This window comes from Hermetia illucens, chromosome 3 (genome assembly GCF_905115235.1).
Source record: "Hermetia illucens chromosome 3, iHerIll2.2.curated.20191125, whole genome shotgun sequence".
Classification (NCBI taxonomy): domain Eukaryota; kingdom Metazoa; phylum Arthropoda; class Insecta; order Diptera; family Stratiomyidae; genus Hermetia; species Hermetia illucens.
The window spans coordinates 34,781,816-34,808,932 of record NC_051851.1 but is presented as its reverse complement, the minus strand read 5'-3'; the positions used below and the strand labels follow the sequence as shown (position 1 = coordinate 34,808,932).

Genomic DNA, 27,117 nt, shown 5'->3' with positions numbered 1-27,117 from the left:
TTCTGGTTCGGTGACAGGCTGATCGTAAGCTGACGCGTTCAGTATTACACCAGTAGTTTGGTCTTTTACTTGGGAATGAGCACCTCCTAGGCATGGACGTGTCACACGCTTTGGCGATGCATTGGGCCACATGGACAGCTCTTTCCGTAGAGGTGCTTGCTTTATTAGGTTGGTCTAACCACACCTCTATGAAGGTCTGCTCATTCAGAGCTTCAGCAGACCAGCCTGATATCTTCCTCGGTTTCGGGCATGATACGCGGTGACTCCACCCATAACCCAAAGAAGATTTCCTGTTGATCGCTGTGGGTGTAGTCTTTGCTGACGCACCCGGACATATCACGTGCCAGTGCAGGGCTGATAAAAGTTAGGTCTACGATTGAGACAGATCCCCCTGTTTGAAAGGTGTTTACATATCCTTCGTTGGCCAGAATGATATCCATCTGTGCGGAGGCGTCTAATAGACTGCGGCCCCTTGCATTTGTCTCTCCCCACCCACGGGCCTGGGGCGCGGCAGGATCCGCAGCATTTGAAATTTATTCCGAATGTTGCGGATGCGGACGGGTAGATGGCGCGGAACTCTCCACTCATTTTAGAACTCGCCGAGGGAGTGGAGAATTAGCGGTGAGAAAATGCCGGTGGTTGGGAAAGTAAGGACCGCATGGAAATCAGCCGGTCTTCTGTCTACAACCGTGGTATAGAACGCATCGGGCCCGTGTAATTCATCTTGTTTCAATTTTCCTTTGAAATTTAGAATAAATCGTGGTTAGATATGAAAACTAATAATATATTTTAAATATTGTGATATCGTTATCAGTGTGCTGGAAAGCAAGTCGAAAACAATTTGAGCAGCCTTATATCCACATTTCCATTTGCATTTATCAACACAGAAAACATTAACACCCAAGAGTCTTCTCAACTTGATGTTGATAATAACTGCATTTTCATATTTTGTATAAAGTTGTCAGAACGGATATAGCGTTGTTATTGTGTCGTGCCACATCAAGTTGCGTATCATAATCAGGAGAAACGGCCCTCGCGAAGTACAGCAAAGGCCCAAACACTGAAGTCACCAGCAATCACCGTTGGACTACGACCCCCATATCGCCGCTCCACCAGCCATAGGGTTTCTGCAAATTCATTCAATGGACACTTCGGCAAGTTCCTCCAACTTCAACTGTTCCATCAAAGAAGTGCAAATTTCTCTTTTGGATGTCACTTCATCGAGATCCTTGCACTGTATATAGACCTCATGTTTTTGGGTGATATTCTCCCCAAGTGAGTTCTTAACCTGAGTTCGGAAGCCATCAGTTTTCCCGAAGCTGGTTTTTTTCAGCTCAAACATGAGGCCCCCCTTTTGGGTCCTTCGAATCTTGCTGGAATTTTCGCCTTCGATTAGGTGTCACTTGGGTCGCCTGTGACACCGTTGGGGCAGCAGATTTCGATTTGCCTTTGGAATTTCGTTCCTCCTGCTGCCACTTGTTGTAGAGCGCTTTAATAGCTCTCAACATACTTTTTATGGTTTGGTGCACGTTGTGCTTGTCTTTGATGAACTCAGACAGTTCCACTATTTTTGCACCAGGCTGTGTGAAGGGTAATTCCTCTGCTTCCTTCCTCCTAGTCCTTCACATTTGGCATTTATCAACCTTCCTTCCGTTTTATCTTTTTTAAGGTTTTGTTTGCACGATGTCTACGCCAAATAGTCCAGACTCAAAATATATCGAATTTACGCTATAATTAGCAAGAGCCCAGATATTGGCCATTAAATAGTCCTAAAACGCAGAAAATAACAGATAGATGGGTATAAAAGTAAATTTCCTTTGGAAAAATTTCCCAAAATCTCAGTAAAATTACAGAGTGTTGATATCAAGAGGCACAATTTGACGAATTAGATTAATATCTATGTAGAGTGAAGTTAAGAATTCAAACAAATATCCGCAAATACTGCCTGATATTAGTTTAATATTGTCAATGGTCTGGTAAGGCAAGTTATCCTATTGTATTTATTGTGGAATCCCACAAGCAAGTCAAAAATCTGCAAGATAATTTATACAATCACCATTGCTTTGTATCCAACTTTTCGACTAGACTTTTCTTTTCCGTACGGTAATGATTGGGAATCTTTTCGCATGATTTAAACGATCTCGCTGACTCAAAGGATAAATATGGCGTTTCCGCATCATTCCGCTTGTCTGTTCTGCAACCCCAAAGCAGGCTCATACCCACAGCTATCACGTTCGTAAACAATAGTTGTTTAAATTTATTATTGATTGATTCAAGATTTATCTCAATGTTCCTTTCCTATCTGAACGACTCGACATTTGTCTCTGTACGCTCTGAGTATTTAGATATTCAAGTCTACCGTCTTCACTTTGCGTTCGTTCAGAGGATTTCTATGTCAGGGGCTGTACTTGGAATTAAAATTCTTTGTGTATTTTTCTATTGGAAAAATGTATCTACCCTTGATTCCCTTATTACAAGTCGCAGGAGTTTAGTGATGTAATATGATACATTTAAAGCTTGTGCTTTGTTTGATTCCCGGAAAGGACCTTTTTTATGTCAGCAAGATTATATAGTAAACAACGTGAGATTTAAATTATATACATTTACTTTTCAGTTGAATCTAAATTGAATGAAAAGACGGGAATAGGATTAAGTACTTGATGTTTGAGACAAGTTTGGCAGTAAGTTGGGGATTAGAGACGCAAACATCTTTGAAAACTCGACACGTAGCTCACGAAAACTTACAGACCTTCTAGCTCTCGAATTTATGGGTTAGTTAATTATAAATACAAGCGAAAGTTTTCTTTTGCTACGAAACAGGTGAAACGTACTCACCTCAGAGCTCGGCAGCAATCAACTTCACCGTTTCCATTGTTTAATTAAGATAAAACTGTCAGCATAGCGAACAACAATTATCCTTTTAAACTTCCCCAGTACACAGCAATGAACTTCATTCTTTCGCACAAAGTTATGTTATGTGAATGCAATTTTCCATTTTCCAGGGAAATGGCATTATCTCGAGTGTACATTGTCAAATAAGGCTTATGGCGTCTAAGAGCTACATCGTACTAGGCAGGACAGTATATCATCACATTGTTTTTAAAAAAACAGCACCTGGGAAAGAATCACAATATCACATATGTGAGCCGTATGTCCGGACGGTTGTGCGAATCCTTGTTTGTCTGTACCCTTGCCGGCCAGGTAAACTCGGTATTTACGGTGCAGCAATAGATCTGGTATGTACTGTATCCACACGCTCGGCACTAATCGACAGGTATTTACAAAGTACCGATTCCGACCAATCAGCGTTACAGGCTGACTCGAAATCCACGCTGTGCGAGGACGTAAAACAATAACAACAACGTCGAAAAACATTGACTACTCCCGATAGAGAGAGCGGGCTGAACATACACCATCAGGATGATGAAATGAAGAAGACTAAGTCCAAATCTTCCCGCTTCGAATGCTCTTCCGGTGTTTCCTGGAAAATGTACACAGTGTGCTTTGGGTGCAAGTCTATTAGTGAGACTGTGTCGAAGTGAAGGTACGATGGACGCATGTAAAGCTCTTCCAGCTTGCCATACCACCAGGATTACCATTCCGGCTGGCAACTTTCGTTGGAATTTGTTTGGCTTCATGGAATAAAAACCTTAATGTGCCACCTGTTTTTAGAAATTGCTAATAGGCAGAAAGGATACCAGCATTATTGTGCCTTAGTACATGACGAAGAAGAATCTTTTGGGGGTATTCAAATGACCACCAAGTTGACTGATATGCTACTGTGCCTGGTAACGTCTGTGCTCTTCATGCCCTTTACCAAGATATTACGTGTCTTCATTTTGATGCATCTGATTTTCGCAGTAGCAGGAACCTATTTATAAAAGCGAAAACGACCAAAACCGTGGAAAAGAAAATATTAACCTCTAGACGGTGCAAAATGAAGGTTAAAAGAAGTAGCTTATCAATTATCTTATTAAACCTTGTCCAGCAAGTGAGACGACCCTTGAACTTCTTTGTCTGCCTTTCATTTCAAGTATTGAATTATATTCTGTGTTGTATGTCTCCCGTTTACATCTTTGTGGAGTACAGGACACCCAACGAGTCTCTTCGTTGCTACTGCTATTATCCCCTATTATATTTCCATTTGTGTTAAGTGTTAAGCCCCCTTCGGCGGGACAAACACAAAGATGAACATAAATATCCACGATAGCCAGGATTTGAATCCGGGACAACGTTCAATCAACACAACATCAGGCCTTTATTGCAAACACTCCCCTTTGGGGTCCTGCGTGGATTTAGAAATAGTTGCAGGAAAGGGGAGTCTAACCAAAGGCAGAGTTATCTCCACAAATCGATATTCACGTTGAAAGTCGAAAATTAATAAAAAACAACCGGAAGCTGTACCCTTCAGGTATGAAGGGTTTTGTGGCAAGACGGGCCCTGGTCCTTTTGAGAACTGGACAAGGGTTCTTGACGCATGGACGGCGTCAGGACGTAAGTAAGTTAGTCCGAACATAAATAAAAACAAATTTTGGCAACCTAACTGGAAAGACCGAGGAGCTCGCAGGAGCCCTTCGAAAAAGACGCATTGATATCTGCGCTCTGCAAGAAACCCGATGGCGAAATAGAACGCAAACGAGGTAAACATGGCTATAAACTTCTTTGTTTGATGCACGTGATGTCATTAAAGAAGCTGAACGATTTGATAATCACCTGATCGCTGATCGCACCATTTACCTCTTCACCGCGTACGCACCACAGACAGGTCGACCTGATGCCGAGAAAGATGCCTTCTGGAAGGTTCTCGATGAAAGACCTGTAACGTGCCCGCTGACTATATCATTATTGCACCTTAATGGTCGAGAGAAGAATCCTCCGAAGAATTTTTGGCCCCCTACATGAGGATGGACGATTCCGTAGGCTACACAACGACGAAATCTATGAGCGATACCCATGACCATCCGGTTGTGGATAAAATACGGTTCAATAAGTTACGATGGGTGGGTCATTCAATTCGTATGGATGAGGATGATCCAGCCCGGAAATTATATAAGGGCAATATCTATGGTAGAAAAAGAAGACGAGGCAGACGCTGCTTAAGATGGTGGACCTCGGCGCAAAACCGGGATGTCTGGAGTTCCTTATTAAGGCAGGCCTTGACTGGATATCGGTTGTTGCGCCGTTGATGATGATGACGATGAATCGTCATGTGGGTGAAAAGGCAGACGGTTACAGGTGCTATGGGGTAAAAGGGGTTTGGAGCGCACAACAAGAATGGCGAGCGTATAATCGATTTTGAGGACTCCCATGACCTTGCACTTATGAATACATGGCTCATCAAACGATTGTCTCATCTTCCAACATTTTATAGTGGGAACAGTAAAACGCAAATCGACTATATTCTCATAAGACGCCAACATTTTACCACCGTCGCTGATTGCAAAGCGGTTTCTTATGACACCATCCCACCTCAATATCGGCTGTTGATTGCCGTCCTGCGAATTAAGCCACCGATAAAACAGCGTGAGGAACGCACTTGCCCACCGCGCATTAAATGGTGGCAATTTCGTGAGAAGAAAAAAGAAATGACTTCACATACGCGATTACCAACCATTACGACTGTGGAAGAATCGTGGATACAAATGGATGACACGATCTACAAACCGGCCTCTGCATCCCTCGGGGTCACCAAGCCAGGTGAACGATACCTCAACCAAGATATTTAGCTTTGGAATGACGATGTTGAAATAAAGGTCCGTGAAAAGAAACGCCTCTACGACAAGTTTCTCGACGATAAAATGCTCGCCCATTGGCAAATTTATAAGAATGCCAACCGAGAAGCAAAGAAAGCGGTCGTTGTCACCCAAGCGGACCATTACAAAAATCTTTATGATAAGCTGGACACTTGGGATGCTAAGAGAAATCTGTATCAACTTGCCAAAAGCCGAAACGAACGCACAGAGAATATCGAACACTTCTGTTGCATTAATGAAAAGAACGGTACTTTGCTTACCAACCGTCGAGCCGGGTCGGATACTTCGTGCAGATTTCAAATGAAGAATTTGCTCATCCTCCACTTCCACAATCATTGTCGACATTTGGATAAGTTCCACCTGTCAGCGCCACTGAAGTCGAGAATAGACCGAATGAAATCGAGGAAAGCAACAGGACCTTACGACATCGCATCTGAGCTTTTGAAAGCGGAGAGCTGGGACCTAACACCGCGACTCAGTGAATTCTTTAATCGGGTTATTCAGGAAGGTAGAATACCATTTGACTGGCAAGAAAGTACCACTATTCCAATATGGAAAAAGAAAGGTATTCCAGCAGAATGTTCAAATTACCGTCCGATCCGGTTAGTTTCCAATATCATGAAATTTTTTGAACGCATTCTTGACAACTGTACTCGCGAAATCGATGAAAAAACCGTGAATTAAGCCGGATTTGTCAAAAACTGCGGAACTACTGACGCAGTACACGCTGCGCAGTTACTCATAGAGAAACACCGTGAGAAGCATCGCCCTCTTTATATTGCATTTCTGGATCTGCAGAAAGCGTTTGACCGTGTGCCACACGAATTCATCTGGTGTGCTTTACGACAACACTTCGTGCCAGAAGAAGTCGTGCGCTGGGTTAAATTGCTCTATCACGATCCGAAAAGTAAAATTCGAATGGCGGCGGGTGTATCAAAACCGCTTCGTGTCTCTGTTAGTGCTCATCAAGGTAGTGCCCTCTCACTACTCCTCTTTATTCTTGCTGTTTTCCTAGCATCACATAGCAAAAATGATCTCGAACAACTTGTCCAAGAATGGAATGATCGCCTCATGCGACACGTTCTCAGATCTATCTAGAGAGTTTTTGACAACCGATCCCCATGAAGCAGGCACAATCACTGTCGGCAACAGTAATCTGGCTAGAACCGAGCTCTTTAAATACTTCGGGTCAACGCTATCAGCCAATGGAGAAATGCGTTAAGAAATTGCTTGACGCATTAAAGCAACCTGAATGAAGTGGTGTTCGACAACTAGTGTTCTTTGTGATCGACGTATCAAAGAACGTGTCAAATTTACAATTTACCGCAATGTCATCCGTCCCGTCGCTCTCCATGGATCGGAGTGTTGGCCACCTATAAAAGACAATGAATGGCGTCTTGCGGTAATGGAGACGAAAATGTTGCGTTGGACGAGTGGCGTGACAAGTTTTGATCACAACCGAAATGAGGGTATCTGAGATCGATATGGAGTTCCACCGATCGTGGAGAAATTGCGAGAGAGGCGTCCTCGATGGTATGGTCTCGTAATTCGCGGTAACGGGATAAAATTTCGCAGAAAAATTCAATAGAGAAGAATTAGTTTTCGGACTGTCAGAAAGACAATTGACCCGATTCATGCTCAAACCGTTATTAGAAAAAGACTTGTAATTCAGAGTCGATGCCCATCAAATATTCATTGAAAAGCGTATGACATTAGGCCGAATTCAGTTCGCAAATGTAGGCTTCTATTCCGTTCAGCAGATTTAATAAAAAGCTTTATACATAGGGAAGTAAAGCTTCGAATGTGAAATATGGACTCTAATATAGACTTACCTGCAACAATGCCGAATTTGCTTTTATATGTGTTTCTTTTCAAACTTTGGTCCCTCGGACATTATCACAATCATATATGCGGAACCAACTGTCTTGGCAACTAACAGTTCGTCAGGCTTATTTTGTGGAATATGGCGACCAGTTAGAACTTGCCGGCCCCAATACATGTTGTAAGTAGAACTATCAAGTAAGCTTGAGGCTCATATCGGTAAACCTGACATGTTTCCGTGGTCAGTCCATGTTTTGATGAATCACCTTACATACAGCATTATGCCTGGTGATGTATTGCACCGGTGTCATAACAGTCCAGCCAGAAATGAGATGATTCCAACATCTCTAACGCCGAACCACACATTCTGCACTGGTCGTTCTCCACCCGTTCTTTCATAATGGCATACATGTCTTAGCAAAGAGCTCCCCAGCACACAGTCCTCTGCTCGACAAAAATGCAAATCGATTAATGGCTGCCAAAGACAATTCACGTGTTTACCGTCCATTACCTTCGACTTCCATTCATCGATCCGCTCTTGGTCTGCCTTCACTCCACTCAGAGGATTGAAAGATTGATCCTTCAAGTTAAGTGGAGTCAGTCCACAGTCTGCCTTATAGACAGCTGCATGCAAGGGACTCGCCTGCTCTTTGCTGGCGCCACGTGAACCACGGCCCTGGCTCCGATATCACGAGACAGGTTCATCTGCTCCACGGCAGAGTTTGTATCATGCATTCGGAATTTGGACACAGTTGTCCGTATCCGCCGCTGGGCGTTTTCCAGATTGGTCTTCGTCCACGGCGATATTCTGAACACGCTTATTTTATTCTTCCCCGAGAGATTTTAGTACCAGCCTTACAAGTCGCAGGAATTCGGACAGAGATCACCAACTCGAACATGGGTTCCTTGCAGAATTCATAGGTATTTGTAGAAGTCTGTCTCGGTCGTAGCGTGGATGTGGAAGTCACCAATGCTATGTCCGGCATACGGCTTGTAATGACCTTTGCGAATGGCTTGGATTCGACACTTGTCTAACCCAAATTCCATCCGAATATCACGGTTGAACATGTCTACTATTCGCAACAGACTTCTAAGGTGGTCGTCAGTACCAGCATACAGCTTGATGTCATCTGTGTACATCAAGTGTGTCAGTTCGCACTTAGCATGTAGGCCATACTTTATTGCAAAACCATGCCCTCTGGTATCATTCATTAGTCATGAAAGGCTTCAGTGCCATACAAAACTAAAGGGGACTGAATGAATCCCCCTGGAAGATGCCCCTCCGTATACGGATGGGCCCTGAGGGATTAGCACCCTCAGATGTACGCACTGATAAGGTGTCGCCAAAAACTTTATTAATTTCGGATCAATGCGACACATACGCAGTACATCGATTAGCCAGGTGTGCAGGACGCTATCGAAAGCCTTGGCATAATCGATATAGCAACTAAAGAGGTTTCTTTGGCCTCTAGTTGCTTATCCTACAACTACCGATTCGATAATGAGTTGCTCTTTGCAATCCTTTGAACCAACTCGACAGCATTTCTGCTCCTCGGACAGAATATTGTTGATTTCGAGGTGCGCATTGACCCTTCCTTAATAATGGACGCTATGAATTTGTAGAGGGTTGGTAAGCAAGTAATCGGCCTTGTGTCTGCGGGGTCCTGAACCGTGTCCTTCTTAGGGATAAGGTAAGGGTGGAGATTCCTCCGGCCGACTCATGACCTGATTTATGCTGTGTGCCTACCGATCATGTATATTAGTGAACTTTTTGTACCAGAAGTTCCGGACCCGATCCAGACCTGAGCCCGTCCAGTTGTCCGAGCTGTTTATGGCTCGTCGAACTTCCTCTGCGGTAACATCCGCAGAGGAAGTTCGACGTACTCGCAAGGCAGGTGCCTTCGGCGGTGATCCACTCAGCATACTCAGCATTCTAGCGGGCAACCCCCAAAGTCCACTCCAGTATTCTCTCGCTTCCGTCACCGAAAACTATACTGTCTGCAGGCTCTGTTGGGATTCGTTGAAAGATCTAAGAAAGCTCCGCTGGTTCCTCGCGAATGTTGCATTCTCCACACGTCTGGAATGACTTTCGCCATACCGTCGTAACCGACTGCATATGACAGAAAGTTTCTGCTTTAGTATGTCCAGAATTTCAACTACGAGTGTCTCACTGGGGATGATAGTTGCGGTAAATCATCTGCACTTTATTCTTCACCCGTCTGCTGGCATTGTCAGAGCTGATTTGAGTCAGCCTAGCAATGTCCTACCTAAGTGAGTCACGCCGACGTTCCAGACGAATTTTCCATGGTGGATCTTTTCGGTCACTCAAACCAATAAAGCGAATCTTCTGACCATGCAACCTGACAGCCGAAACTGCACCACAATGCACAAGTGATTATAGTTTCGAGACGCAATCTCATCATTGATTTGAGATATAATTCTCAGAGCTGCTGGAGATGCATAGGACCTGCGAATAACTGGTATATGCAAAGGATCCATTTCCGAGAATTCTATACACGCTCTTTGGAATTCGTTCCGAACCTCAGCGATAACATCAGCTGGACGGTGGAGAAGAGTATTTCGGCGAGTATTGAAATTGTTGCCGCCGCGATGACCTCAGTCGAACACGCTGCCTGATGATGGCCGGGATTTGCTGTCGCTGTGAGTAATAAAGCGGTGCTGTTCTGCGACTCGCTGCACAGTCACGTACGCGAATTGCGGGAAACGCTCCACAAATCTCTGGTGCAACAAGGGGCGGCAATATGTTGTACCCGCCGTTATTTCGTGGGAGGAGCGGATGACGACGAGGTTCATTTCTTCAGTCCCCTTCATCCGCTATCTACGCGAACCTGCTGAAGTGGTCACTAAAAAGTGTGGCGAAACTGCAGCAGACGGAGCAATGCTGCTGGTCGTCGTGGCGCCTAGACGTCGAATTGGCCCATGACTACCGGTTTCGACGCCGTACTGTCCATTACGGGAGTCCGACCCAGTCACCAGCTCAGGCGACTCCCGTCGATTATCCGTGCGGGACCTTAAAAATCTCATTCTCTTCATTTTTGGCAGTGCATTTATCCCTTACTGCCAGGTGTAGTGATAGATGATGTCTATCATATTAAGGATTTGCCTGAACCGGATTGCTAATTCAGCAGCCAATTTGGCAGCACAGGGTTCCAGGCGAGGAACAGTAGTGACTGGATCAAGATAAACCAAACACACTATCATACAGGACAAAGGCTACGAAGGATGGGAAATAGCTTGCATTGGAACCGAGGCAGCGGAGACCAAAGCTGCTATGAGAAAGTTCATATCCAATTCGTTCTTCACATGGTCTGGTTCCAGGATTTTCGGCTTGACCAGTTTCTTCTATTCTTTGTTTGCTTTGAAACATTACTTTCTGAGTCGGAGTATATCACGGAGTTATCACAAGATGCTAGTACGACCCAGCCTGAAAATAATGCAAAGTTCTCTCTTCTTGGTTGCAAGCAAAATAAATATATCGAAGGTATGGAAGTCCACCTGATTCCCCGAACATACTATAGCTTCACTACTGGAAGCAGCACGGCAACTCGCTTTCCAGTGCAACAGACCAACATACTCCAAAGCTTCGTGGCCCTTGCATTCATGAACAACAGTTTGAGGGTCTGTGATCGGGAATCCTCGTAGCACGTTCTGCACGCTGGCTCCTAACACAGGACATCGTGGCATGCTCCTTAGTACTAAAAAGGACGTCGCTCGGTTGTGGAGCGTTTTGTTGTTCCGAGCTCGCTGAAAAAGGCGCGTGTCGGTTGTCTGAATTGGACAAAACATACAAACAGTTCGTAGCTCGTCAGGCGAAGGAAGTTGAATCTCTGTTCATTTTTCTTCCTGTTGTTCCTTTGCGATTTGTTCTGAGCGCGGTGAGTGCGGCTCGTCCCATCCTGCAGGCAGGTGATATGTAAATCCTCGACACGATTTTATGTGATGCCTTGGCATTTTATTAGTTTCCTTGAGTAGTCCTCGCTTGGCCAAACTCTATGCTTCCAATCGGCGGCTAATTGTAGTGTTTGTGCTCCGTTGTCCTGAGTGCGGCACCGCGGCTTGGACCTCTGCAAATCGCTGCTGCGAAGCGGTCCCGTCGCGAACTCAATCTTCTGATTTCCTGGGAGCATTTGTTCCGACGGCCTCTTCATTTTCTGCTTTCCGGAATAATTACTTTTAGTCGCTTACATCCTGGTGCACTCCCACCCCCTCCGGGCAGTCTTAAGCGATTTTATGACTCACTGCTGGAGCGCGTCGGGGAACACCTTCACTACTTGTTGGAGGAGCGCGTGTTTTATGGATATCGTTCGATTAGCCAAACGAGATTACGATGTGATTAGTGTTCTGTCATAAATTTGTACATTTTGTGTTGTTTTGGGGGTCCTTTGCTGGCGCCCACGACGACGGCTCGACGCCACGTCCTGTCGCTTCTCACCCTTGACGATGATCAATACGAGCCCCGAGTGACAATGAAGGTCGTCGAATCTCTTCAAGTGGTTACTTATCTTTGATTTGGTGGACGTGGATAGTGGACGTGGACACATGCGAGTGGGAGGGTGAGCGAGAATACCCCCCTCATCATTCGGGCGTAATTGATTGTTGCTGTGACCGTGCAAGCGGTGTGTGGTAGGTTAATGTGAAGTGTTCGTGTCACGTGCAAGTGGAAGCGTGAATTTGACACCGATGAGAGTGATGATGTGACTGCAAAGTGTTACAAATTGCACCCGGAAGGCAATGAGCTGGATGGACTGCACTTCTGGGGGGATGATGTGAGCGGAAACTTGAAACTTTTTAGTTGAATTTATGATTGTAGTCGAGGATATTTTCAGTTTCTAGTAAAGTCCTTGAGAATGGAAAAAGTTGGATGCAAAGTTGAGGAGGTAGTTAGCGCGGAACGAAAATCTGAACTTAGTTTTCCCTTCACCGGAGCTCGTTTTCGATTGGAAAAAATGAAAAAAGTGGAAGGATTTTCACTCTGAATCGTCGAAAGTATTACTTCCCCACAATGTTCTTTTTCACGTGAGGATATCTTATTTCAATTCTTTTCGAAAAGGATTTTTTTTACCACTGACTTTTGATTTACTCCTACTTTTTTTAGAGGATTCTGTTCGATTCTAGTGAAGTTGGTACAAATATAGGATGCGTAGGGAATCGGAAACGTATTTCGAAATAATTACACATTTTCTAAAGGACAATTCTTCTCATATTTCAAAACTGAAAAAGTATTGAAGCGCGGCTGAAAGACATAGCAAAAATAGTCAAAATAATTGGAAATATACGTTCAAAAATAAATTGGAAAATTTTGTCATTTTGTATCAGTTGTTTGTTGTTTTTATAAATAAATCTTTCTCTTTGGTTTCAATGATTTGTTTTAAGGCCGCTATCGCCGAAGTAATCCGTTCGAGTAATTCTTGTGACGAAATATTTGAATTGCAGTGGAAGTGCAACGCGCAATCAGCATTACATTCTGTCAAAATTGTAGAGACTTATGGAGTTTGCAGATCGATTTCCGAATGAAAATTATACAACATAAGGCACTAATTTTTCCCGTCAAATATCCTCGATCATGCATTTAGCTGGCTCAGTGTGGGCCCTCTCCTACCCTCCTTTTATGTTTCTACCGTTGAGGTAAATAAATATCATCTTGTCGTGCACTAGTTATGAATCCTGAATCCGATTATGGAATTAGCATTTGGCTTTGTGCTTGACGTGTTACTGCAGGCTTGTCACTTGCATAGTCTTATGTATTTTGATAGTCCCAAAAAAGAAGGAAGGAATGGAAGAAGTGAACAGGATATATATATACTTAGATGGATGAGGTCAGGATAGACTTCATACTTTTTTAAGGTTGTGTGTAAAACAAAATTGTCTTTTTTTTCCGGAGGTGTAAATCTTCCAAAGACACTGGTACACATCTTCAGTGTGAGGGATTTTCACCCATTAAAACCACCCACTGACTCTTGTCCTCTTCCCCGCGGAACTACCACGCAGTATTTCGTCGCGGGGTGGACTTGGCTCTAGCCTCTCTCTTAACCCATCGATTGCAATCGCAACCGCGCCTCTTTCTCGTTCCCTCTGCCTCTCTTAATCTGCAGTGAATCCGCCCTACGATGTCGTTCACTGCATTCCAGCTCTCTTGGTATCTAAGCATTTCTCCAATTATATGGTATTTTCTGGTGCTAGTGTTCCTCCCAATGTCTCCTCTAGACTCTTCCTTTCCTCAGCGTATCTAGGACAATAGGTCCTCCGGAATACCGTCGCAGCTAGGACAGCTGGGTGAACTGTCCAGTTTAAACCTATAGAGGTATTTACGGTAACCGCCATGTCCCGTGAGAAACTGCATGAGATCATAGTTTATCTCACCATGCGTTCTCTGCATCCACACCTTGATGCTGGGAATCAATCTGTGGATCCATCGACCCTTTCTCGCCTGTTTTCATCGCTGCTGCCACATGTTTAACGATTCCTCTTCTTTGGCGTTTTTCATTTGCTGAAAAGAGAAAGAATCCGGTCCGAGATGTTGCATAACCACAGCACACCCATAGGGCGGTCTGTCTATACACCGCGGTCATCTTTTGGGCATTTCATGCAGTATGTAAATTCAAATTGCTGGCTTTGAAGTGATGATATGTTCCCCATTCTGATGCGGGCAGGGGTTTCCTTAAGCCGCTTCGTGATAAGCACCGCCTCTGTTTTATCCTCCGCGAGTGCAAGACCAGCATCTTTCAGCCACTTCTTTATAGCAGTGATTGCTTTGGATGAAAATAATTCCACATATGCCAGATCTTTTCCAACAACAATTACCGCAATGTCATCGGCGTAACCCACTATTTTAGCCTCGTTGGCAATTGGGACGTTGAGGACATCATTATACATGATGTTCCACAATAGCGGCCCCAGCACCATAGCCTTGTGGAACACCTGCGCAGACAATGTATTCTTTGGTTTCATTATCTGTGTCGTACCAGAGCATTCTTCCTGTTAAGTAGATGTCAACTAGCTTAGTAAGGTAATTGGGTATACCAATCGCCGCAGAGTTGCTTGAAGTAGTCGCTTTTGCTTTGCTGTATAGCCAGCTTCATGTTTCTTCGGGCTTCCCTGTAAGGGCGCTGCTTCACCTCCTGGCCAGTCCGCTGGTCTGGTCTGGTGGCACGCTGACCAAAGATCTAATAATTCACTATTCCACCAGCAGTTGGGCCTTCTATTGGGGAAAGTATAAAGGCTCGGCATCGATGAGTCGCATGCCTTCACGATATAGTCCATGATATGGAAGGCTCTTTCCGAGGGTGGATCCTGTATACTCTCCTGGTCCAACCACATCTCTATGAATGTTTGCTCGTCAATTGCTCTCTCAGACCAACATGACGTTCTCCTCATTTTTGGTCGAGCAGATTTCCAACCGCTTGACTTGCTCTTCAGGTCAAAGACTATTGCCTGAGGATCACTATTAGGGTACTGTTCACTGACGTCCTAGGACATATCATGAGCGTGAAGGACTAACAAAAGTCTATCTGGCTGCTCGTCTGTCTGTCTATCCGTCTGTTACATGCATTTTTCTCGGAAACCGTTATAGCCATTGACATCAAATTTGGTGAAAAGGTGGGAACTGTGAATGATCACACATACAGTAAGTTAAATCATTCTATCCGGAATTTAAGGGGGGAGGGAGGTCTCCATAGATGCAAAAGGGAGGTTTTTTTTTTTCACCAAATATAGTCATGTCGGATGTCAAATGAAAGGGCTCAATTAGTACTTTTCGAAGGCGATTTAGTTTTGACATTTGTTGGAAACATGAGGAGTGCGGAAGGTTGAAAGTGATCATCTCTTTCACGGACCCATTTTCAGAAACTATCCAACCGAAAAATCTCAATCAGGAGGTTGCCAGTATATGGGGCCTAGGCTCCAAAATACCCTCCATACTGATATTTGTTCAACTAAAGTTAATAATAGTCTTGTATATTACTATATTTTTTAGTAATTGACTGCAATAGCCGCTTAAATTCATCCTAGAAGCGCATGCAGTAATGTAGATTATAATATGGAGCATGCTCTTGGCAAGTTTCGTGAAAATGACATTATTAACAAACTTATAGTAGTTCAAAATTCTCGCTTCTGTGCAAACTCAAGACTTTTTATATCAGTATCACGCGAAAGTGGATATTCTTTCGGTTTCCCGACTTGTTTTGGATTGACCATGTGACTTTGAAGTTTAGTGCACTTCTCTGGTGTTCTTTCCTTTCAGTGAATCCTTAGTCAAGCGACGTAGCTGGATCTAGGGAACTATTTTGGGTTCATCGGAAGAGGCTCATACTTGCATCACTCATCGCTTGATAAACGTCACCATCCAGCCTAACCTTTAAAGGCGCTGATAGCCACGCCCCCTTTACCAAAGTTTGCTTGCTATGTTTTCTTCCCAGGAGATATGTGTAGTGCTTCTTCTGAACTGAATAAATCTTTAGAGAAGTAGGACACATTCCATTTTCAATTTGGTGCAACACTTGTGGTCCGCAATTTTAGTCAGGAAAACCCAGGGCTAGAAGCTTTCTGTCCTAACTGAATTAGCCAACGATGAGTTTTCACATAATATCGCTCAACGGCAAATCAGCAACAGATCAGATTTTCTCTCTGCGGCAAGCGATGGAAAAACTGTAGGAATATGGACAACAGTTGCACCATCTGTTCATCGATTTTAAAGCCGCCTATGATAGCATAGCCAGGGTAAAACTGTACACGGCCATGGGAGAATTCGGTATCCCAACGAAATTAATAAGACTGACAAGGCTGACCCTGACCAATGTGCGAGGCCAGATAAAAGCAGCAGGATCACTCTCAAGACCATTCGACATCAACAACGGTCTACGACAAGGGGATCGCTATCATGCGTCCTTTTTAACATGGCCTTCGAGAAAGTGATCCGTGATGCTGAGGTAAATTCAAGAGGTACGATACTTTTTAAGTCCACCCAACTACTGGCCTATACTGACGATATCGACAGCATGGGAAGAACCACCCGAAAAGTATGTACAAACTGCCTTCATCCAGATCGAACAGGCGGCGCAAGATATTGGGCTACATATCAATGAAGGCAACACAAAATATATGGTGGCAACGTCAGCACCGAAGACGAATCAACCAACAACATCAAACCGCACTGGTCAAACGAGAAGAATAAGGATAGGAGAATACAACTTTGAGACCGTTGACAGTTTCTCCTATCTAGAGTCGAAAATCACAACTGATAACAGCTACGATGATGAAATCCGCGCACGGTTGTTGTCAGCCAACAGAGCCTATTTCAGCTTACAAAGACTGTTCCGCTCCAAACGTCTCACCATAGGGTCAAAGCTCTTACTGTACAAGACTATGATCTTGCCAGTCGTCATGTATTCCTCGGAAACTTGGGTTCTTAGCAAGAAAAATTCCGAACTCTTAGCCGCGTTCGAGAGAAGAATCCTCCGAAGAATGGCCCCTACATGAGGATGGACGATTCCGTATCCTACACAATGAAGAAATCTATGAACGATATCATGACCGTCAGATTGTGAATAAAATCCGGCTCAATAGGTTACGGTGGGCGGGCTACTTAATTCGTATGGATGAGTGCGATCCAGCCCGGAAAGTCTATAAATGGTAGAAAAAGAAGACGAAGCAGACCCTGCCTAAGATGGAGCGATGGCGTAGGTCAGGACGCCAGACAGCGTTTAGGGACATCGAATTGGTGGACCTCGGCGCAAAACCGGGATGTCTGGAGTTCCTTATTAAGGCAGGCCTAGACCGGATACCGGTTGTTGCGCCATTGATGATGATGATGAAGCTTATAAAGCTGTCAAATGGATTGAAAGTCTGTTCCCACCATGGTGTGTGAAGGGAAGTAGGCGTCGTACTCTGTTAATTGCCTGCACGCCCCACCTTCCACAAAATTTAATATCCCAGTTATGGTTGATTCGACGATAAAGGGCCTGAAAGAAAATAAAGTACCGAAAATCTATGATATAGCCGCAGAGCTATAAAATGGTCACCAGAATTGCATGAAAAGGCAATCTACGTATGTACTTATGCAGAAAATATGCCACGGCAGAGTGGAATAAAAGAGCCAGTACCAGGGCAGCTTCAGAGGTGAACTTTCAACAGTAGATTGGTTCGTCACTATGAAATAAGTTCATGTGTTGGGAGATCAACGACATCGACACTAGCCTTCGAATTTAAGCGAGCATATGACAGTTGGTATGATATCAACGAATGCAATGTACTCGACAAAGTGATACTCCAATCTGACACTCCAACAAAACTAATTCGTCTCACAAAGGCAACCATAACAGGCTCGCAAGTGCGCAACTGAAACAGCCTGGGCAATCCATTTTTGGCATGGAGTAGTCTGAAGCAATGGCCTTCAAAGTGACCCTTGACTATGCAGTCAGAAAATATTGATTTCAAAGGTATGTTGTTTCTTAGGATAACATAAGTGGTAGCGTATACCGTGCCTTTAAAATCTTATCATGTTTAGTCCTGAGGGCCAAAGAGATTTTAATGAATTACGAATACGATGCTGTGAAGTAGGCAGGATTACGGGTCAATTAACAAAAAACCTAGATCATAGCGCAAACTATGTAGAAAACTGATGATATCAACAGAAAGTATTAGAATTGGAGATTACAATTTGATGAACCAACGGAAAGTATTGAGAGAAATCCTTGGAGTAGTTAAGAAGATGTTGGATGGTTAATCAGTTACAACAGATTATCCAGTTATCTTTAAAGCGAAAGAGCAAAAGCTTCAATGGACTCTTCTTAAAGAATAAGCGACTTAAGAATACTCAGAGAGATATTTAAAAGAAAAATCAGTAGCACCAGAATAGTAGCCAAGTTAGGGAAACGCAGGACTCAATCGTCGCAAACACTTCATTATTTAGTTTAAGGAACTGGCGGATGCGGTCATTGAACCAGATGACGCATGCAATGGAAAGACAAGGCCCGAAACGGACTGGACTGTGAAGCACTAACTTGACGAATTAAAAAGCAGAAACACAGTATTGTTTGCGAATTTGGTATGTTCGAGTTTGGTGAATAAATTAGTAAATTGGCTTTTTCTTGCCGCAAAATTACCTTTGAGCCGTATCAAAAAGCACCAAGAAGACTTGAACGACAAAGAGCGAGCTGGTTTCTGTGCTTTATGCAGGCGAGATATTTCGAAGAAACCTCAAGCTATTATGAGAGCAACATATGATGACGGAAAATCTCTCGTGCTGCGTCGAATTAAAATTTGGTAGAATTTGATTTCAAGGCGACATCCATTAGGGTTGCATGTCTCTATCTCTCTGTCCTACTATATGGGAGTAATTATTATTTTTTTCAGTAGAGTCGGTGAATGCGTTTACGCATAGGGCGTTGGACTTCCTCAACGACATGCCGTCGGCCTACCATCTCCTGGTCATCCGAGAACTAGCCTGGAATCTTTCGACATATTACTTTGGAGTAACTCTCCCGTTCAAGTCAAGGAATTCACTTCACCAACGGGAGAGGCGAAGAGGAAGGGAGTTATTAGTTTAAGGAAACCTTCCCTCCACGGGATGAGCTCAATTTTCTTTGCAAAAAAACGTAACACGACTCCTGTGTCTGCATAAAATTACTGACGAAAATGATTTTACTTACTCACTTACTTACTTACAAAAGAAAAAGGGTGTACGGCGTCGTTGCCACTCTATTGCAAAACACGCAATCAGGAGACCGCTCTTTCTCAATCTTGCGCAGGTAAAACTGCAAACCTCCATACCCATTTACCCAAGGAAATAGTCAATCTCACCGTGCTTTCGGTTCAGCCACGGATCTAGATTGACATTTTGCCACCAGGGCAAGGCAACCACGTCTCTTAAATCGTTGCTGCTGGGGCTGTAGTTGGCTTTACGTTCCTTAGCAAGAAGAGCAGCGGGAAATATTCCAGCGCTCACCATCTCGTAGGCTTCGCCACATAATAATAAGCAGATGCCACACGCAGCTTCCAGTCTCTGCATTAAGCCAAAGCGCTTACGATATATCTCCTTGCCAAGGGCACCGACTCATACCTCGAGCCGTAGAGCAGAACGCGTTACTCCCATAAGAAGCGGCCTTCTGATAGATATAAGGTTCCCCACGTTCGCCGTTAGCCGACTCAGGGCAGAGATTTCGGTTGCAGCCCTGTCAACAGTTTCTTCGATTTGCTCGAAAAGGCTCATTTTCGAGTAGCACAGTAAATCAAGGTATCTAACCGTTGGTTTTTACTCTTAGTCAACTCACCACTCGATATGGGTCGTAGGGTCGGGATTCCCTTTCTGGTCAGTTCAGGTCAGTTCAGGCTGAAATCATGAGCAGTCATCCATTCACGTATCCATTGCTTCAATATGCCATGTCTGTTTTGCGCTTGTTGAGCAGTGCGTCCGGCAACAAGTACCACAAAGCCGTCTGTATAACCGACCAGGCGTGACTGTTCGGCATGTCGAGTCTTAGCAGGAAGCGATCCAGAGGTCCGGATCTAGGATTGATCCCTGTACTACTTCTGAAGTGATCTCCATCCTCCTCTGGCCCTCTAGCGTCTCCTAGAGCAGGAAGCGGTCTCTCAGATAATCTCTCAATATCGGCAGGAGATAGGCCCCCCGCGAAATGAGTTTTCAATTCAAGCTGCAGTAGACAGGTCAGATACTAAGAGAATGAGACAACCTCATTGTAAGTTGCCCTATGAAGTTGGCCAACAAATACCCTGGAGTTCCTTGGCATAGAACAGTGAAGGAAGAGTGCAAGCTTCTCGTGGAGGGAGTTGGAGCACGTGACAAGGAACCGACAGCGACGGTGCCGAATTTTCTCTTTCGTCTGCCCTCTGATCGTTAAGAGGGGCTCCACCTTGGTTGTTTAAGTTTAGGGTTTCTCTTACTATGGCTTTTAAAATATTTGCAGTTGTCCATATGCTAACTTTTTTCTAGCCCTAGATTTCATTTATGGTTGAAGTTGCAATCTATTTAAATCTCCTGAGCTAATATAAGTCTAAAATCATTTCAACACTTTTGCTATAAGTTATTCCTGTGAAATGGAACCCGAAAGTTATAGTAAATTGAAAAACAGCTTCGCCAATTAAGTTTGGTTATTTTTGGTATCTCTGCATTTAAATTAAAGAAATAATTTATTGTGTGAAGTTCGAACAAAAGTTTTTTTATGAATTCGTTGCGCATTTATAATTTAATGCGTTCAGCTTCTACTTTACCCCAAATTATCTGTCTGCTCCGCCATTTCTATTTTCACATGTATTCAAATCTGTGTATTCAAAATTACAGTCTTGAAAACAAACGTTTTTATGACATCTATTATTACAAATACTAAGTAAACACTTGAGGTTCTGTGCTGTCCTCTAACCTGTTTGCCCTTTCCTATAATCCAAACCTTCATTATATAATATTAGGGACAAAGGCTTGCCCGCTTCGCTGTATAATTACCAGAAAAATATATGTGTACCTAAAACGAATGTTTAATCAAACATTCATCTAATTACCGCTGATTCTCTTCAATTATTGATATAATCGCTGTTGCTATACAAGTTTGTAATGTAATACTTGTACATATGCATGTCCTCTAAGGATTCCGTTCATGGCCGGGGGTATAGATTACCCTTAGGAAAAGTTTTAGGAGCGCCTTCTTGATTACTTTTTAACGGTCTTACATGGTCGGGTTTAGAAGCACAATACTTTCCAGATTTCGGCTCTAATCGATGTAAGGACATTACCTCAATTGTTAAAACTTCATTCATGATTCACACAAGGAATTTTTAACTTAACAATAAACCTACCCTTTGAAGATAGTATCTGAAAACAGTTACGTATGTATTTTTAGATATAAAGTCTTAAGTGGTGACAAAAAACATGTCAATGTTCAATTTCAGTGGAGCCATAGATTACATTTTTTCCTTATTCAGAGTGCATTCGTCACCCTATTCAATGTATCTATATTTATTGTGATGTGAGTATCTGATCACGCAAACTTACACGCAATCATTGACTTGAGTTTGAGCATACATGGACGTTCGAATGTAATTATAATCAAATTTGAGTGAAAGAAGCTTCTTCGGGACATGTTGAGTCAATTGATAGTGACTCATAAGTGATTTACACATCTCAGACCTTATGGATATCTTCCCTTAACTGGGTAACAATGGAATACTTGGTCGATATAATATCATGATTTATTTACCCCGCGAAAGACAGTCCCAAACCCGTTCGAAAAAGGAGGATAGTTAAGTCGCAATAATTTGGGGCCGGAAGAGCACCCAGGGGTCTCCAGGAATAGAGAATGACATTATATCTGTTATTAATAGTAGCTACTATTACTACAGTGGAACTTATATCCTATTGAGGAAGTAACTCCCCTTTAATTTAGAAAAGAGAAATTCAGTCATCAAAAGTGGCTATAATGGCTTATCGTTAAGGACCGCACTAAAGATATTTGCGTGACCCCTGCTGGTGCACATCAAGAAATAAATCGAAAATTTGATCAACAAGGAATAGGCTGGCTTCCGCTCTAGTTTCTAGAGCAATGCATGGAGTTTACATTCTCGCCTCACCTACTGTAGATTGATTTTGAGAAGTTTTCCTGACCCTTGGCACTGGTGCTCAGAGGTGGCGGTGACGGGGCGGCAACCCTGTCGGCCAAACCAAAACCAAGTGGCCGAGGAGAACTTCCATAGTAGTGGCACCGGAAGACGTTGTACTCACTTCGGCTTGCCGGCCGTGATGCAGTAGGCGAATGCTCCAAAGGCTTAATCAGGGCGACCAGACCCGAGTCTGCACGAGGACTAATCTGAAGTGGCAATTTGCTCACGAAACCTTACCAGGGGTATACTGGTACCATGGAAACCGAGATAGCTCCTGGACTCTCATACTTCGGGTGAACTCCTGTTGTATGTGAGTACAGCTCAGTTATTTGCGGTAGGTCCCATAGTGGGAGTTTCAAGGGGGTTGTGGTTATGCTCAAGCGAGAAGAGACCTTCGGGCCTCGGCGTGGTGTTGCGTTTCAACACGGGTGCCGTACTCCTTAGTTCGGTAGAGATTTAGGTAGGTCTTGCATCCACTAGTATGAATGCTACCGTTGTTGCTTGTCACAGCGGGGCTCTGATTGTGGTCACAAAATCAATCCGTGTCTTAAGAAGACCGTCGGATTAAGTCGTCCAGACATGTGCTCACGTAAAACCCTCAAGGACTTATTGACCCTTGGCACTTCTACCTTCATATGGCCTTGTATAACTAAAACTGATGCAAATTCATTCCTTCCGTAGAGCTGAACAACGATTGCCGTCCTTGTATCCTCATTTGATACTATTTTGAAGATTTTGTAGAAAACAAAGTATTATCAGAATCAGTTCATTGTCTGTCTTTTCCCCTCTCTATCGTACTCACTTTTCACAGGTTGTATTGCATGCGGATCATTACATTGTTCTGCATTAATTTTAAGGGGGAGGGCTCTCTCCATACATATAAGAAAGGGCGTGACATTTTAATTTACGAAATATGGTTATGTGAGATACAAAATGAAAGTGTTGATTAAAACTTTCCAAAGCAATAGTTAATTCCGAATTCAGTTGTAAAAGACAGTGCCCGGGTTGAAAAGTGGTCACTCGTTTCATGAGCACTCACAGAAACTATCCAAATTACAAATCTGACAAAAGGAAGTCGGAAAACTGGAAGGTGGATACTTCACGTATGAAAGGTTTTGTATATTTCTTTTATAATTTGAGTATGTATTTGTCCCATCAGTACGTAGCACGTAATATATATTATGTGAGAGAATATCCATATTCAGTCTTGAATTTGCAAAGAAGTAACACCTTTCACCTATTCTAGCTTTGTTAGTAATAGTGCGATATCCAACAAACTGGGTGGGATCATACTCCATGTTATGCCCTATATTTTTTCGTAGTGCTATAATGAACTTAGGTAGGGTAAGGTAACTGCTGAGAATGAGTCCGTTAAAAAAATGATCAATTTCGACCCTCCGCACTCGACACCTTTCCAACAAATGTCAAACCTAAAACCAGCATGGGAAAGTACTAACCGGAACCTTTCATTTGATACCCGATATGCGTGTGAGGGACAGACAGACAGCGCGACCTTAAAAAACATCACCATCAACGGTGTAATAACGAACTCCAGACATCTCGGTTTTGCGCTCAAGTCCACACATTCCATAACACTAAAAGCTGATTTGCATCCTCGCCAAAGCCATCGCGCAATCTGAGCCACGGTCTGCCGGACTTTCTTCTTTTAGATATTGCCTTTATAGACTTCCATGGATGGGTCATACTCACCCGTACAGATTAAATGATGTATGTAGGTTTCGGAATCGTCCTAGCAAAATGCTTGCCAGAAATGCGAATTCTTGGAGGCAGCACTCCACGAGTTTACGGGTAAAATTAATAAGAGAATATGATTCATTGATATCGAATGTGTCTTCCAGCGACTGAGCCGTTTTGGTCTCGCTGCTGCCAGGGTAGAGGTGAGGCAGATTCTAATGAGATGCCTCCGTTCTAATATGAAATCGCATCTTCGTCGCCTTTTCATTACTCACATTGTGGTTGAAAGGAAGTCAAGTTGTCTTAGAAGCCTATCCTCCTTTTTATGGCTTCTGATCATGGACACTTTACTATGGAGGACGCAAACGCCCTTTGTGAAAGCATTTACGTGCGATCCTGCCATCGACTAGTGTATTTAACTTGAGTGAAACGAAACGGCAGAAAATCATTACAATCCGTGGGGGACCTACCGTGAATAATAGGAAGATTGGACTTATTAAATTCACTAGGAACTATAGATCGGGCAATTATATGCTGCATGGGAGGGGCAAGGAATCCAGCTGGTACGAGCACCTGGGGCAATGTCCGTATATACCCCTAGCATTCCCACTATAATCGGGCGGGTCTTCTTGATGAAGCAAGCAATTCCTTGTGCTTGGGTTCTTATCCCCCAATAAGCACCCTGGACTTCTCAATTCTTGGCAAGTTCGCCCAGTATACTTCTCTTAGCGTTTTTCTCCATTTTTGAATGACGTAACTACGAACCCGTTTCCGATTCCGTAGAAGGGTTCTGGCCCGTGCAGATAGGTACCCGCCCTTTTGGCCAGTTGGTCCGCCACCACATTGCCTTCCAACCCAATATGGCCTGGAACCCAAAATATCGAAACCCTCTTGCGCGAGCCAAGCGTGTTCAGTCTCTCAAGGGATTCCTATACCAGTTTAGAGGCACATCTGTCTATGGCATATATTTCGCCTGGAATATGGAAGTATACTTACCCGTTGGGTCAAAGTTGGTTTCCTTGGACCAATGAGTGCCACATCCCTCTGCTGTAAGGAATTCGTCAGGTAATCAGTTGCCAGTTTAAGCCATATAGTGTATCACAGCCACGTTCTGCCACTTTGTTATCGAATGTCCCTTCGATATCTAAAAAACGCACACAATGTGTTTTCCTTGGTTTCTATGACATCCCGTAATATATTCCTTAGCTGATATAGGGCAGTTTCGATTGACTGTCCTTTTGATCGCCTCCTTGTCCTTGGTATATATCCCAAGGCTATGCTGCCCCTTATCACTCTTAGAAGAGGCTCTAAGATAACTACTAGGCCTTTCTGGTGTAGTGCTGGGAAAATGCCATTTCCGTCATAGGGGTATACTCTGTCCTTCTCATTCTCGGTAAATGTCCTATCTTCCCTCTTCAGACAGGCAGAAGATATTGCAATGTCTTTAACTATAGCTTTGGATAGGCTGGTTGATCTGTAATTTGTTCGATCTCTTCACAGAATTCCCTGAGGTTCTTCTGGTTTGCCTCTCTTATCGCGTTACTATACTTCGTCAATCCATTTTTGTACCTCGACCAATCTCCGGCTCGTTTTGCCCGGCTAAAGAGTTTTCGCGCCTTTGTTTTTATTTTGGCTAGGTTGCTATCCCACCAGGGTACGTCCTTTTCATGACTCGACTGTCTTAGCAGACTCGCTGGCCTCATATGCGTTCATGACGACTTTGTTGCGACCATTTACCACTGTTTCTAGCTCTATTTCGCTCCTGATGCCACTGCTTACCCGTAGATGGGCCATATTGTCACTTAGGTATGTTGTGTAGGAGTTCCAGTGTGTTTTCCTGTGATTCTCTTTTATTCTATCTACTTCTTAGTTGCCCTCAATGTCGAATTTGATTATTCTGTGATTGGACATAGAAGTATCATCCGACACCTTTCAATTTTTGACCGAGCTGCTCTTTAGAGTTAGATTTATCATAGTACTTCTTGTTTGGTGCTGGTCACGGGTGTTGGTGTGTTTCCTACATTATATATTTGTAAATATTCACTGAGGATGAATTCCAAGAGGTACTCACATCCTTGATTAATTTCGCTGCTTCCCTGGACTCCATGGTGGGTGTAGGTATCGCAGCCAAGAAGAAATTTTAGCGCCTTCCTCTAGCAGAACTTCGCCAGTCTAATAACGAATTCCGATGGGATCCAGGGGTCGTCTTCTCGGAAGTATCCTAATGCCACCACTGCTTTGTGAATTCTTCCCTCGGCTTCCAGTGCTGCTTGGACTGCCCTGAGAATAGTGCAAGCTTTTGGATTTCCACAAGATGAACCTGCATACTTTCTCCTTGCAAACTGTGAATGTGCCCCCGGTACACCCAGGGCTCTTCAGCTAGTACTATGGCAATGGTATCCTTGAAAATTGCCATTGTAATTACAGCAGATGCAGTTTTTACATGGTGGAGGTAAAGCTGGGCTATCGTAGTGTTGGCCATTGGTTCCGTTATTGCTCTGCTCCTCATCAGCGAGTATTGCTTCGAGAATATTTTTACAATTATGGCCACTCCAATGGCTTTGACAGTACTAGCATAGATTCCTGGCTTCCGCGTTCACTCCTGACCTACTCGGAATTTTCTCCATCTTGTGTTCAGGTTTGGGCTTTTTTTGGAGCATTCCACTCATATTTGCTAATCTTCGCTGCTCCCCGCTTTCTTGTCTCCGTTACCATGGCTTAGGTTTGTCCCGAGTCTTCTTAGGGGCCTCTTCCGGCGTTCCTTCGGATAATGCAAATATCATACCACCTATGAAGCTGGGGTCTATCTCCTTCCTGACATTCGATATGCTGATCACGGAGGTACTTTTGCTTGCCCCTACTTATAGAGCAGTGAGTCTTTTTTTGTTGCAGTGCTCGGAGTAGGCCATTGTTGATCTCGGCTTCAACTTCTCCCTTTTTGGGTGTGATCAACTAGCTCTCAGTGTTTCAGTTTGTGTGCGGTATGGGGTTCCACTTCTTTGTTTGTAGTTTTTTTGATGTCCGTTTGGGTATTTATATAGAATAACATCTTAGTTCGTAGGAGGTGTTTTTCGATTCTCCAGTCTCGATCCGCACCGTTTTGGTAATAGTAGGGTTGCCCAGTGCAGTGAGTGGCCGTCACCACTCATTAAGGATCTTGGAAGACGGGAGGCTTAACTCCTGGAGAGCCACATATCACCCTCGAAGAGAGGTATATTACTCT

General features: G+C 43.7%; 1 protein-coding gene and 1 long non-coding RNA gene across 7 annotated transcripts in view; one reads left to right on the top strand and one right to left on the bottom strand.

Annotated features, from left to right (window-relative positions):
- The window catches only part of LOC119652431, a 128,867-nt gene extending 125,393 nt beyond the window's left edge, over positions 1-3,474 (bottom strand). Inside the window, exon 1 of the long non-coding RNA XR_005249544.1 lies at positions 2,836-3,474. This is a non-coding gene — a long non-coding RNA (uncharacterized LOC119652431). The remainder of the gene's footprint in view (positions 1-2,835) is intronic.
- LOC119652430 overlaps positions 1-27,117 on the top strand; it is a 425,085-nt gene that overhangs the window by 163,045 nt on the left and 234,923 nt on the right. For 2 of the 6 annotated variants that reach the window (XM_038056560.1, XM_038056554.1), the window contains exon 1: positions 11,304-12,361. The exons of 2 other annotated variants lie outside the window; for them this stretch is intronic. The gene's annotated coding sequence lies outside the window, so the exon portion shown is untranslated. Of the gene's footprint in view, positions 1-11,303; positions 12,362-27,117 lie in introns of those variants that run through there. 2 more of the 6 variants (XM_038056556.1, XM_038056555.1) reach the window with 2 other exon arrangements.